The following is a 15,555-nucleotide window of genomic DNA, read 5'->3' as shown; positions in this document are numbered from 1 at the left end:
GAGTCAATCATCCGACCGGGCGTATACAAACTTGCGAGATTAGATGGGAGCCTCATACCACGAGCATGGAATGGCGAACACCTTAGACCTTATTATCAATAGTATAGGAAAAGTGTTGCCTGTAACCATGATTTTCTATCCACGTTAGTTTGTTTTTGAATTTCATCAAATAAAATGTCTACTTTGTTTCACATGTAATTTATTTTTATTTTTGCAATCTCTCTTAATTTAATAACCTATGGTCACACTCATAGGATATTAAGGGGGCATCATTGGTATACATACCTCCAGCTTAAAAAAATAAAAAATATATAAAGTATTTGGATATAACCAAGTACGCGAGCTTAGATAGTTCGGACTTAACCGAGTTATCAAAAACAAAAAAGTATTTGGATATAACCAAATACGCGAGCTTAGATAGTTCGGACTTAACCGAGCGAGCTTAGATAGTTCGGACTTAACCGAGTTATCAAAAACATTAAGTATTTGGAAATAACCAAGTACGCGGGCTTAGATAGTTCGGACATTACCGAACTACCAAAAACCAAAAACGTTTGGAGTTAACCAGATGTGCAAGCATAACAGGTTTGGAACAAACCAGCCAAATTATCGATCGATGATAAATGGGAGCCTAAACCCATCACGAAATATGTCGAGATCGAGGCTGGAACATCTTAAAATAGTTTCGAACTCATAACCTCGGAGCTAAGGTACTAAGGATGAGGAAAAGTGACTAAAAGATTAACCAAATCATTCATATTACATGCCATATAAGTACTTTTCAGTTCATGGTTAAAGTAATGTACGACCTTGATAAATAACGAGGTTGGAAACGGATAATTCGAATAAACTATGCATGAATGCATCGAATTTCGAGCCTAAATCCAAACTATGTTTGTATGCATAAATAAACATAACCGGTCCATCAATTATAAAAATATGCAAAATATTTCGAGCCAAGAAATGTAAGCATATAAAAGAATAGTAAAGGGAATTGTATCAGCCCTGTGGGCATAAGTTAAAATAATTACAGAAATAATGGGACGCAGCCCCGAAAACTGATCTCCCCGAGGTCAGATTCAGAGAAGAGGAGTCTCCTCGGCCTTCTCAGCATCAGTGGCACCGGACCCCTCAGGACGAATAGCATGACTATCCTCCTGAGCTCCCTCCGAAACGGTACTCGGAGCAGCTTTATCCTTCTCGAGCTGCTCAGCCTCTTCCTTCTCAAGCCGAGCATTCCATCGTTCGAGGAAGGACGCCTCGAGGGGACCCAAAAAACTGGTGTCCAGTTCTTCGTTATAGGCCCACATCCGGTACATGGCTGAATCGACCGCCGTTTCCTTCTTTTCTTTGAGCTCGGCAGTAAGGCGGGTTTTGATATCCTCCATGAGGTCGAGGGTGACGGCCTTGTCTTCCTCGAGCTTCTTATTGGTCTCCCGAAGCTGGATGTTATCTCTCTTTTGCTCCTCGAGTTCATTTTTCAGCTTCCCAAGCTCCTTGGCCATTTCCTCACGCTCCTTAACCACTGCCTCGAGCTTAATGTTCGCCGCCTTCAGGTCATCATTCGCTCTAAGGTGGAGGTCCCTCTCCTCTTGGGCGAGGGTCCTGCTCGAATGGACCTCGTTGTTCAGCTCGTAATTGAGCTGGGCAGTGAAAGCAAGAGCCTGAAAAAAGGAAGAAACCATCATTAGCCTCGAGACAGTATGAATGTAAGCAAAGGGAATATATGATACTTACCGCGGCAGTGTGCTCGATACTCTTCTCGTACAGGACAGTGCGGTCCCGAGTGCTAGTTAGACACTACCACTGAGGAGCCTCGAAATTGCCGTAGCTCTGGCCGATCCGGGACATTACATCCGAGATCAGCGTAGATCCGTGAGGACCGGCAGCATTATCCACCACATACGAATCCATATGGGTGGAAATGGTTAGCTTCTGAGCTCGGGAAGCAGAAGGTCTTTTGGCGAGCTGGGTAGAAGGCATTTGACCCGCCACAGGAGGTTGGGATTCGACCACGACAGCGATACCAGTCTGCGAGGCCGGCGCCACCACAGAGACGACGGCCTGCGAGGGTGGTATCGTCATGGGGGCGTTAGTCTGGCCAGTCAACGCAGCAGCAGAGCTCGAAGCCGGCGGGGGAGGAGGAGTTGTTTTCTTAGATCTCTTGGAGCTTTTCCCAGGCTGGCTGGTTTTCAGTCCCCCTGCCCTGGGGCGTTTGCTCCTCTTGGCACCCGCATTGTTGATAAGGGCGTCGAGGTCGGAGTCCATATCGCCTGCACAAGTCATCACAGTGAGTCAGTAAAAGAAATACAAGTTACCTCAACACTATATATAGAGTGGTGGAAGAAAAAACCTAACTGGAACTTTCCCCCGAGCTTGAGCTTGGGGACCATGAAATTCCCCCGTCTTCAGAAGAGGCGGGGGGAGGGCCTTCCCTATAAGTTGGTGATAACCTCGAAAGGTCCCTATAATCATTGGTCCCATACTGCACAACTATCCCATTCCACATCTCGTCCGTGGTATACATAGTGTCGTATTTCCCGAGCCCACTATCAAACCTATGGACACAGTCATCTACCCAACTCCATATGTAGAAGTGGTATCTATCCTGTGGGCACGAGACTAGTCTATTGGGCCTGTGTTTTAATAAAGTGGGGGACCACATTCGCGAAGTAGGAAGGGTTTTACCTCCATCGGAGTCCGAACTCGAGGCTTCATCATTGGCCTCGTTCCCCGACCGCGGACTTCTCGAGCGAATTGGGAGAGATGTTTTCCTTTCCCTCCTCGGAGGAAGGATGCCTGTGGGCAGAGGCACTTCCTCCCAGCATTCATATTTGTTACTGGACCAGTCAGAGGTTGACTGGCCCTGTCCCAACAACCCACAAGCTCGTAGCTTGTCCTCATGTAGCAGAAATGAGAGAGACCTCCTGCCATAAGGGAGTCGGAGCAGGCTCTCTCTGTGCTCCTTCATTGTCTCGTCAGGGGTGGGACGCTGAAAGTTAGCTGAAAGGCGAGATACACTTCAACTAAACATGGATTCAAGGGCTAAAGATTCGAGCTCAAAAATAGAAAGTAACGAGAATACTTACGAATTCGCCTAAACGAACGATGTCGAGACGGGAACAGACCGTCTGTCCAGAAAAAAGCCCTCTTGAAGTCAGGAGGATGGTTCGGAAGGTCTTCAAAGATTTTTGTCTCTTTGGGGTAGCTCGAAAGATAGTAGAAACCATCTCCTCCCCGAGCTCGGGAGGGATTACTCTTCAAACAAAAGAGATATAAAATCTCTTGGGGTGAAGGTCCTATCCACCCCAGTTCGTGGAATAAGGACCTCAGGGCAGACAGCACCCTATATGAGTTGGTGTTGAGTTGGAATGGAGCCAACCCAACGAAATCGGTGAAGTCTCTGAAAAAGGACTTCAGGGGCAGCAAAGCTCCTGCCTTTAGGTATTCCTGGCTCCAGGCCGCGTATTTCACACTGGAATCGCGGCCCCCAGGAGCGAAACAGCTCCGTTCATGCCTTGTCGGAGCTCGACACTTCAGCGTGTCTAGCGAGCTAAGGCCATGAATGGCCAGGATGTCAGTTATCTGGTCGGAGGTGGTAACCGAGCTCTGGTAGAATTCGGCTTCAAACATCTCCCTCCTAGGCTGCGAAGACGAAGGCTCCGCCATTAAGGAAAACTGAAGTTCCCCCGGGTGGTATGCTACCGTGACTTTTAGCGCGGGGTCGAGGGGAACTGGCCTAGGTCCGGGGTTAGGCTCCGGATAGATGGCTTCCCGAAGGACCCTTCTCTTCTTTTCGATGACCTCGTCAATCTGGCGGCGATAGTGGGCTCGAATGTCTTCTTGCTCGCGTGCGATCTCGTACTCTTTAATCCGACGCTGGTTCCGGACAAAGACCGATTCCGGGCTCGGAGATTTGGGCTCGTAAGGGATTGCTTGTAATGACCCCCACCGTCTTTCCAGATTCTGTGACATCTAACGAGAAAGAAAAAATGGTGAGGGCCATGCATGCAAAGATCACGAACTCGATAGGATGAGCTCGGATATCTAAGGACAAGAAATCAAGTATTTAGACCCTTGCTAAAGAGTCAGAGCGTGGCTTCCACAGGAAAGAAAAAGGAGCGTGGATGATTTCTTTTTGAAAATCCCGAAATTCAAGGGAAAGGAGAGTGGCGGTTAGCCAGGAAAAGCGTTTTTGGTTTTCGTGTATTTGTCAAAACCCATGTTTTTATCCAAAAGCTTAATGAACAAGAAACGCCGCCTAAGAACTTCAAAACCCAGAAAATGGGAACCACATTCAAACGTCGAAACTGGGTATAAACCAGAGACGAACATCCAGAGTGGAAGTCCAGAAAGCCTAAAAACCTATCGGTTCAAAACCTCCTATCGCATTATGCTAAGAACACATACTAACGTACATAGCAAGCACAGTATAAAAAGAACAACGAAAATGGCGTACTTACACAGTGATGGTGAGTGCAGCGAAATCGTCGAGTGGAGAAGAGGTTGCAAGAAAGAACTCACTGACTCGAACAGACCAGGGTTCCTTTGTCTTTTGGGTCGAGAAAACATGCACAGGATGGAAGCTTCTTAAGAAAGTTTCTGGCTTTCTTGTTTTTTCTTTTCTTTCTGGTTTACAATGAACAAACGTAAAGAAGAAGACGAAGAGGAGGTCTTATATATATAGGTGGGAAAACTGAAATCGATCAGGAGCGTTGGTTAAAATCCTCAACAGATCGAATGGAGGGGAATCGGTGATGAGATGACGCCGAAAAGTTGTCAGACGAACGATCGTGGGCATGTTCCCAAGGTACTCAAGTACCTAAAGTGAGCAATACCCATCCGGCACGTGTCCGTTTTTAAGAGTGTGACGGTATGGTTCCCGAAAAGAGTAGTTCAAAAGTTTCCTTCTCTTAGGATTCGAACAAATACTTTTGAGGGGGAAAAATGTTATACCCAGATTTCGAGCCATAGAAAATATGACCTCGAAAGCTGAGTTCGCATTAAATGGTCTCGTGAGGGTTAGGGTATGCTCTACGATTGTAAATCGGAGCCTGCAAAGTATGATACAAACCTCGAATATGGTGACCTCGAAATGATCTCGATCTCGAAGGATAGCTCTGAGAGCCCCTCATCTTCAGGAACAACTTCGGAGCAGGGATCTCGAGCTCGAAATGCTACCTCGAAAGCAATGTTAGCTCGGGAGATGTCAGTGGCTCGCACAATGACGTGAAATCTTAGATGCTGAAGCCTTGGAGATACGCTATGATCACCTTAAATATCTACAAGTATTGTAGATATGGGATGTAATCCTCATTTATTGATGTAAATCCCCAAGAATCATGGGATATTATTTAGTCAGTTATGCGTTTCCTGATCTTTGGGGAACGTTTCCTTTTATATCTGATTGTTGGCATTTAAAGCCATTTATTTTTATTCACAAAAGAGTAACTACCCAAAATATGTGGGATAGTATTCTGCATCCTTCTCTATAAATAGAGAAGTCATGCACCATTATAAAGGACCGAAATTCTGATCCTTGAGAGAAAACTTTGAAGAATTCATGCTAAGTAATTTTCAGAGATAATCTTAAGATTAATAACAGAGACTCGTGGACTAGGCAGATTTAACTGCTGAACCACGTAAAAACCGTGTGTCTGATTCGTTTGTTTCTTTTAGCCATTGTCTTTAATTGTTTACGTGCTCTCTTCTTTTATCTGTTGACGAAAAACGGCGTCAACAATACTAATTTTTGTGTTATATTTAAAATTTGATGAGAAGAATAAAAAGCATTTATGATAGGTGGTTAGGAATATGAATAACTCCCTTTTAAAATGTTATACATAATTATTAAAAAGACACTTGTTCAACTTCCAACCATTGTATTTTTCGAAATAGGAAGAATGGGAAGTGAATATGTATATTTTTAATAATTATGTATAATTTTCATTAATTAATTTTAAAAAATATAATGGTAAATTGAACAGTTGCTTTTGTTTAATGGGAAGTTGAACAAGTGTCTTTTCAAAAACTATGTATACTTTTTATTAAATAATTTTGAAAAAATACATTGGTAAATTGGAAGTTGAATATGTATCTTCTTATTAATTATGTATAGCTTTTATTAAATAATTTCGAAAAAAATATAGTGGTAAATTGTATTGTTTCTTTAATGGGAAATTGAACAAGAGTCTTTTCAATAATTATGTACAAATTTTTAAATTAATTTCAAAATAAAAGAAAATTAAATTTGAACAAATGTGTTTGTTCAATGGGAAGTTGAACAAGTGTCTTTTTAATAATTATGTGTAACATTTTTTTTAAAATGAATTAAATAAAAATCGAAATATAAAATAATATTAAATTAATATGGCAAAAATTAATGTAAATTTGTTTAAAATTTATTATGAAATTCGAAATTAATATTTTTTAATTGAAAACTTGTCTTTTGAATAACTCATAGAGTGTAATAAATGTATACAAATATTGAATTAATTTTGATTCTATGTCTAGGTTCTTTGAACATAATAAATGTTGTTTAATTATATTTTGAAAATATATAATTATTAACTTTTTTAATTGGTGTTGTGAAGATGAATAGGTGTCTTGATAAATTAAACATGTGATGTAACAAATGTGTAGAAATTTGTGAGAATAAATTCATTTTTTGAAAACACAATTTTTTTTAAATTTATATTGAAAAATTCGAAAAAATAATAGGGAATCTCAATAGGTGTTACTCATATTAATTTGATAAGATACCATCATTATTAACTACACTATTGAATGATAAGTTTTAAAATTATTTATAAATAATCTATTACATGTATTAGTATTACATGAAAAACAAGGTTGAGAAAGAGAAGGAAAAATGAAAGACATGAACAAAAAGGATAAAGGGAAGCAGAAAATGGAAGACCTGAAGAAAAATGGGAAAATGAAGCAAAAGAATGAGGGGTGTACTACAGATGATGTATCTCACACGTCGGAGGAACCAAAGTGTTTGGAAACCATTGTTCCAAAAAAAAAAAAAAGATGTCCAACAACTTATAATACAATTCGAAAATAGGAGGTACGATATAAACACTCGTCTTCTTTGCATTAGTAGTAAAATAAATACCATTCAACAACTCTTGTTGTCAGGAAGCATCTCTACTAATCTTAACTGTGTTCCGGCCCGTGAGCTCCAAATACTCCAAACTGAAACCTGTCAAAGGCTCATCCATGCTCTAGAAAAGGAAGATTACTACATGCGGATTGAACTCGTCAAGCTTGAACGCGATATTACTTTTCAAAAGTGGTGCTTGAAAAATTGGATCAAAGATTGAAGACTGTTGTCTCTTTTTACAATTTTTATTTAAATGATTGTACTCTCTCTTTTTTTGTTAGATGTATGTTGAATTTAACATATTATTATGAAATAGAAATTTTTTTTTTTAATGGTTATAAATATTGTTATTTTGTAATATGTATATTTCTTTTTTATCTTTATTTTTCGTTATAAAAAATATAATAAAAAATTAGTGGGTTTTGTTGAAAGTTTAAAAAGTCATTACTTTTTTTATATTATTTTTTAATATAAATAATGACAATTTTTCGAAAATATTGTTAAAAAATACTTAATTATACATGTTAATAGAATTAATAAATAAAAAATAAGAATATGAGTAGTCAATGACATTTATGGATTTATTTGTATTTATTACAATTAATATTTTTATTTGGTAAATTAATTAATTATAATAATAATAATAATAATAATAATAATAATAATATTTGTAGTATTTCAAAAATGAATACTTAGCATAATTGACTCCTTGTATTTCCCATCAGTCATTATTATTCCTCATGTTTTATCTTCTTTATTACTACTTCATTATATATATGTGGCTAGAACATTTTTTTTTATCATCATAAAGATTGTTCATCATAGAGAGAAAATGGACATAAACAAGATAGAGGAGATCATTCTTACTAGATCACTTTCGAAATTCAAAGAAAAATTCTTAAGTGGAGAGTTGTACAGTTTCATGGAAGAGATTAAGATACGCCTCAATAGATCACTTGAAGAAAGAATTACAATGAGAAAGGCAATGATGGATCAAGCATTTAGAGAATGGAGTGGAGAAAGCCCTAAAGTACGTGAAATTCGACACATTCAGAATGAATTATTCCAAAAGTTCATCGATGCTTCTGAGCAGGAGTACTTGTATTGGACGACACAAATGTATGATGTTGAACGTGAAATTGTATATCATGAAATGTTGTTGGATGCTTTCAAGAACATTTAGGGATTGTCTATTTTGTCTACAAAAATTAGAATGTTTGCTCATCTATATTGAATTAAGAATTTTATTCTTGTTAATGGAAATTTGATCTTTTTTTTAATTATTATTATTGTTAGCAATTTACATATCAATTTTTTTTTCTTGTAGCAATATATTTCAAAAATGAACAAAGCCATTTATCCTATAAAATGTATTTCGAAAATGACTAATTTTTTACTAAGATATATTTCGAAAATGATATATTTAAAAAAAATCCTTAGTGTAAATTTAAAGTAAATATTTTTTATAAATATTATTAATTATTCCGGAGTAGTTGACTCCTCGTCTTGCTCATCACTCATTATTATTCCTGATGTCTTTTCTTACTTATTAATTATTTGTGTAGAAAAACAATGTTGAATACAAACTCTTTATATATATGTGTGACTAGGCAACCCTAGTTCATCATCATCACTAAGGTTGTCCATTTAGGTACCGAAAAAATAGAAAGAAAATGGACAACAAGATGATAGAGGAAATAATTCTTACTAGATCACTTTCGAAATGCAAAGAAAAATACTTAAGTGGAGAGTTGTACAATTTCGTGGAACAAATTAAGTTGCGCCTCATGAGATCATTCGAAGAAAGAAGTATGGTGAGAACCGTCTTCATCGATCAAGCATTTGGAGAATGGAGTGGAGAAAGCACTAAAGTATGTAAGATTAGAGAAATTCAGAATGAATTAGGACAAACGTTCATCGATGCTTCTGAGAAGGAGGACTTGTATTGGAGGCGTCTAATGTATGATGTTGAACGCGAAATAGTATATCATGAAACTTTGTTGAACTCTTTCATGAATATGTAGGAATATTCATACTTTGTTTTAAAATATTATATAATGATTTATCAGTTATGAATTGAAAGTTAATTTTTATGGTTATTTTTTATAATTAAAACTTTGCAAGTTCATTTAAAAATAATAAAATTTGATATTATTTTACTATAAAAATAAAATAAATTAATACCGAAAAATATATTTCATTGTCCAATTAATTTTTATTTTTTTATATTTTAATTATTATGCATGATTTAAGTATAGTGGTGATAATAAAATTTGCATTTAATATTGATTTTTCTTTTTAAAAAACCGAAAAAGCATGTTGTTTATTATTATTTCAATACATATTGATGATAAAATCAAATCTTTCTACTCCCCATATTTATCCCACTTTCCCAAAAAAATATAAATATAAATGTATTATTTTATTGGGAAGATAAATATGTATCTTTCAAATGAATAAGTCTTTCTAATTAAACATGCAATGTTTTGTTATATAAATATTGAAATCTAGGTTTTATGTATAGGTTCGAAAATATGTATAGGTTCCCAAAAAAATATAAATGTTATTATCTAAATCCTATTAATTTTTATCATGTTTAAATATAATATAATATTTTTTGGAAATATAAATAGGGTATTTCGAAAATATGTATAGGTTCCCAAAAAAATATAAATGTATATTTTAAAAATAAAGTTTAAAATAATAATAATTATAATTAAATGTGAAATCTAGGTTTTATGTACATGCATGAAGGTTTAGAGTTGAAAAAAAAAATTAAATATATAATAATAGTTATTAATGTGGCCGGAATTTTTTTGTCTCTCCAACAACATTAATGGATGAATATTTTTTTTCTAATTATATAATATTTAAATCAATGAAGTTGAAGAGTTGCAATTGTTAATAAATTAATATTATTTTTTTAATTATTTAATAACACACTTTATATATTATACACTTCTTCTTCAAACACAACCTACTTTACTCTCCTTTCACATATTTCTTTGTCTTTCAACATTCCTCATGGATAACATGATTCAAGATCTCATCTCTCTTGCTGAAGGCATGATAAAAAAATTGAAATTCATTTTGTCAGTAGCAGAGATCTTGCCTTCATCAAAATTTACTGAGTTCGAAGATGGAACAAATTTTCCCTACAAGTTTGCCACAATATCTCGAAAAATGAGGAGGGGATTGAACAAGATGTATGTTGAAAACTTGAAGGAAGAAATTGAAGATTGGAACAAAGAACTTGTCAAAATGAAGAAGACTCGTGAAAGCATCAAGAAGAGGATTATGGAAGATGAAGAAGGAGAATCTTCAAATAAAAAGATAAAGGGAAATGAAGAGTAGATTTTAAGTTAGAGAATATTAATTATTTGTATTTTGTTTTTATTTTATGCTTAATTTTTAATATGAACAAATATTTTAAGTTTTTCAGTAAAAAGTTTAAAATTTATTGTGTTTCTTATCGTTATTTAACATCTTACAAAATTATATTTAATACAGTGAAATTAAAAAAAATAATTAAATTTTAAAAAAATGATTATTGTCAATTAATAATAAAAATGTTTATTTTACCCAATAAATAATTAAGGAATATGATTTAATATTCAATTAATATATGACCATTAAAAAGATACCTAATCGGTTTCCAATTAATGTCTTTTTTTCATACACCATTTCAATAAAATAGGAATAATTTTCGAAAAAAATAGGTGGCCAAATAATACCCTATATTTTCGAAAATGGGAATAACCACCTCAAAATTAATAGATGCAATTATTCGTATCATAAATGCACACTAAATGAAAAGTTGCATGTGGCCAAATAATACCCTATATTTTCGAAAATGGAAACATGCATGTATTTGAAAAGTTGCAATTACTCATTAAATATATTATTTTCATAAACAAACAATTAAAAAATATTTTTTCATAACCCTACACAACATCTTCTTAGGCTATATATATTCTAAAGTAGATTAAATAGTTTTCATAAAAATATATATCTCTTCATCAGTTTCTCTAGAAAATTCCTACATCTCTTCTAAACAATTTTTCATTATTATGGAAGACTTTATAACTTTCCATGTACCTATTCTTTCAATGATTGAATTGCTGGAACGCCAATTATCCATCGTCAAAACATTTGCCAAAGAAGAGACTTCTCAAAGCGAAAGCGAATCGGAGTCTGAAATTGTCATTTTTGCCAAGAAGCAACAACAAAGAAGAAAATGTTTGACTTCTCTTATGGTTGAAAATTTGGAATATGAAATTGAACTTTGGAGAGAAGAACTTCAGAAGGTGAGGATGGATGACGAAGACGTCTTCGATCAATTATTGGGTGGCAACGAAGAACTATTCAAAAAGAATATGAAAGTTCTCTTGGAGGATGAAAAAATCGATATCAGTGGAATTGATTTGAACTCCGACAAGGATGAGTAGATTATTAGTTTTATTATTTTACTTAAATTATTATCAAGTTTCTTCTTTGTTTTATTTTGTAAGTTTATGAGTTTGTTATGACATTGTTCTTCAGTCCTAGTGATTGATTCTTATATTAATCTCTCTAATATTATTAAGAATTTCAAGTTTTTTTTTTATTTTGTCGAAATTTTTTATTATTTTTCATGTATATTTTATTAAAAATAACTTATATGCATCATTCATGAGAATTGGTTATATTTTCCTATTTTTTTTTAAAAAAAAATTATTGAAAATTTGACCAAAATTTGTAACTAATAATAATAGCATGTTCGAAATTTTGGATTCCTTTATGGAAAAAAAATTAATGAAAGAAAAACCTATTAAATTGATAAGCAAAAATTTCTCAAAATCGAAAAATGCAATAAATATATAAATAATTACCTTTATTATTTTGGCCGAATTTTTTGAAATATTATATAAGTGTGTATTTCAAATAATAATAGTAATAAATGATGGGTAGTTGAACAATTGCCTTTACAATAAAGTCATAATAATTTTATTATAATTTAAAACTTAAACTATGTATTGGAAGTTAAACTGGTAATTAAATACATTTATAAATAAGTGTGTGGTATACAATTTTTATGAGAATTTCGAAATTTATTAAATTGAATAAATGAATTTTTTTTAATTTCTAATTATTTTTTTCATCTAGTTAGGTTATAAAAACTCTTTATATATGTAGGTCAAGAATTTACAAAGATAACCTAAAAAATAGATAAACATAATAAAATAATGGAGTACATCAACGATATGTAACTAAAATTAATAATTAAATGAATTGGTTATATTTTCCTATTTATTTATTTTTTTTTAAAAAATATTGAAAATTTGACCAAAATTTGTAACTAATAATAATAGCATGTTCGAAATTTTGGATTCCTTTATGGAAAAAAATTAATGAAAGAAAAACATATTAAATTGATAAGAAAAAATTTCTCAAAATCGAAAAATGCAATAAATATATAAATAACTACCTTTATTATTTTGGCTGAATTTTTTGAAATATTATATAAGTGTGTAATTCAAATAATAATAGTAATAAATGATGGGTAGTTGAACAATTGCCTTTACAATAAAGTCATAATAATTTTATTATAATTTAAAACTTAAACTATGTATTGGAAGTTAAACTGGTAATTAAATACATTTATAAATAAGTGTGTGGTATACAATTTTTATGAGAATTTCAAAATTTATTAAATTGAATAAATGAATTTTTTTTTTAATTTCTAATTATTTTTTTCATCTAGTTAGGTTATAAAAACTCTTTATATATGTAGGTCAAGAATTTACAAAGATAACTTAAAAAATAGAGAAACATAATAAAAAAATAGAGTACATCAACGATATGGACAAAGAGAATGAAAACAAGGAGGGTATCAAGACTACCGATAAAGAGAATCAAAACAAAGATATGGTCAACGATATGGAGAAAGAGAAGCAAAAAATGGACGACAGCAACGATGTACAGAAAGATAAGCCAAAAATTGAAGACATTGATCATATAGCAAAAGGGAAGCGAAAATGGGCAGATGTTACAGATGAGGAAAAAGAAAAAGGAAAAAAAAAATTGGTAGACGTGAAGGATATGGAACTAGACGATGTGTTCCTCAATAAAGTTGTTGAATTACTATATGATAATACACCTATTAATCTTAAAGAGCTCACCACATCGGTAGATATAAAAAAGAAGAAGGATGAAATCAATCAACTCTTGGTTCTTCTCTGTACCAGAAAGACTAAACTTGGGTCTCTCTTTTCATCTCGATGCATCTCAAGTCGCCTATGGAGTCCTGAGGCATGCAAGATGCAACTTTCTCAACATATCATCCTTCAGAAATTCATCCATGCTGTAGAGAAGGAAGAACACTTTTGGCTCCAAGAACTATTGAAGATTGTTCATGATGAAAATAAAGATAATAGTCTACTCAAATTTTGAAAAATGTTATTTCTCATTAAAGTTTTTATTTTGACAATATTAGTTTTCTTCTCTTTGTAATTTGTCGTCTATGAATTATATTTTATGAATTTTAGTTTCTCTACAATATTCTTCAATTTATTTGTTTGCAATGTTCTTCAACACATGAACATTATAAATTGTTACGATAAGTAAATGGCAAAATGTTAAGAGTAACTTATGATAATAATTTCTCACTAAACCATAATATATTTTAAGTAACTATAATTATTTAATAATAATAATTTTTAGAAATTATAATTAATCTAAAATTTAGTAATTTATTTAATATTTTTTTATAATTTGATAACTTTTAAAATTAATAAAACATTACATAAAATAACTATAATTATTTATTAATATTAATTATCGAAATGTATATTAAATATAAAATATAGTAATTTATTTAATATATCTTTGTAGATCTCGAAAACTATACAAATTATTAAAAACTAAAATGTTGCAGAATACCCAAACACACATCCCACAACTATAATAAATACTAAAACACACATGCCACAACTATAATTCTTGGATATGTAAAAGGTCTTCTCGAAATTATCAATTTATATTTAATCACTGTAATAATAGTAATGAAAAATGCTATAAAAACTATAATAAAAGCCTATCTTAATTACTTTTATTTAAAAAAAACAAATATATATTTTTGTTTAGATATGTAAATATATTTTCGAAGTTACCAATTGAATATTTAATTGTTATAGTTAGAACATGTTACATCTCTTTATAATCAATGTAACCATTTTAATGAGAAATGCATTGAACTCTCATATTCCATTGTTAATTATGATTAATAATAAAAGCATACTATATAAGTGACAACATTATTCATTATTGAAAAGTGATAGTTCAAGATGAGTCACAACATAATGCATAACAAATTTATGGTGGAAATTGTTCGCCGTCATTCCATTTCCAAATGCAAAGAAAGATTCATCACTGGAGACTTACATGCTTTGCGGGATGATATTCAGTCGCGCATCTTGCAAAATTTTCATGAAAGAAGTACAATAAGGATGATCTTGGCAGATCTGGTAATCCAACGATACTCGACAAATCCTTTGGATTTGAAAGATATTGAACAAGCTCCAAAAGATTTAGCGTTATCTTTTATTGAAGGTTCGGAGAAGGAAGACTTGTTTTGGAGGCAACAACTGTTTGATGTTGAATATGAAATCAATTATCATGAGTCTTTGCTTTTCAATCACATGCATGGTTCAAATAAAAAATAACCATATGTTCCTCTTTATTTTCTTTAGGTAATCAAATGTACTACATTGGAAGTTGTTTTGTTATTTAATGTTATAATATTATATCAATTCCAAAATTTTGTTAATAATTTGCTGGATTTATTAACAATTGCCAATTACTATTATTTTCAAAATAGCATAGGTGGCTGAATCTTATGTGCTCAAGTGTTTCATATTTATTAATAAAATAACGTTATTATCTACTTTCCAATAATATCCAATTCCCTATTAAATGGCCAAAAATTAGGTAATTATGTAGTGGTCTTGGTCGAAATTTATTAAAAAAATTGAACAGGCACTTGTCTTTGAAACCCTACTTATTTATATATCACACACCTTAATTTGAACCTTTACATATCTTATTATTTTAGTAAAAAAATTAACATAGTTTTTATCATCTCTTTCTACTCTTAGCCATGTCTGATATAGATCAAGAATACTTGTCTCTAGTAGAAGGAATGATTGAGAATCTTCAATCCTTGATGAAGATTGCCGACACTTTGCCTACCTTACCAATCACCAAGGTTGGAGACGATACACATTTTGAAGATGGTGGTCGAATTCCTTATCCATTTTCCAGTATATCGAAGACAATGAGAAGGGAACTAACCAAGTTATATGTTGAAAACTTGAAGGAGGAAATAAATAAATGGCAAATTGAACTAGCAAAGATCAAGAGAGATTGCAAACAGATTGAGAAGGTGCCACATGAAGACCACAAAGAGG

This window comes from Humulus lupulus, chromosome 3 (genome assembly GCF_963169125.1).
Source record: "Humulus lupulus chromosome 3, drHumLupu1.1, whole genome shotgun sequence".
Classification (NCBI taxonomy): Eukaryota; Viridiplantae; Streptophyta; class Magnoliopsida; order Rosales; family Cannabaceae; genus Humulus; species Humulus lupulus.
The sequence above is the reverse complement of the archived record's forward strand: the minus strand, read 5'-3'. Positions refer to the sequence as shown.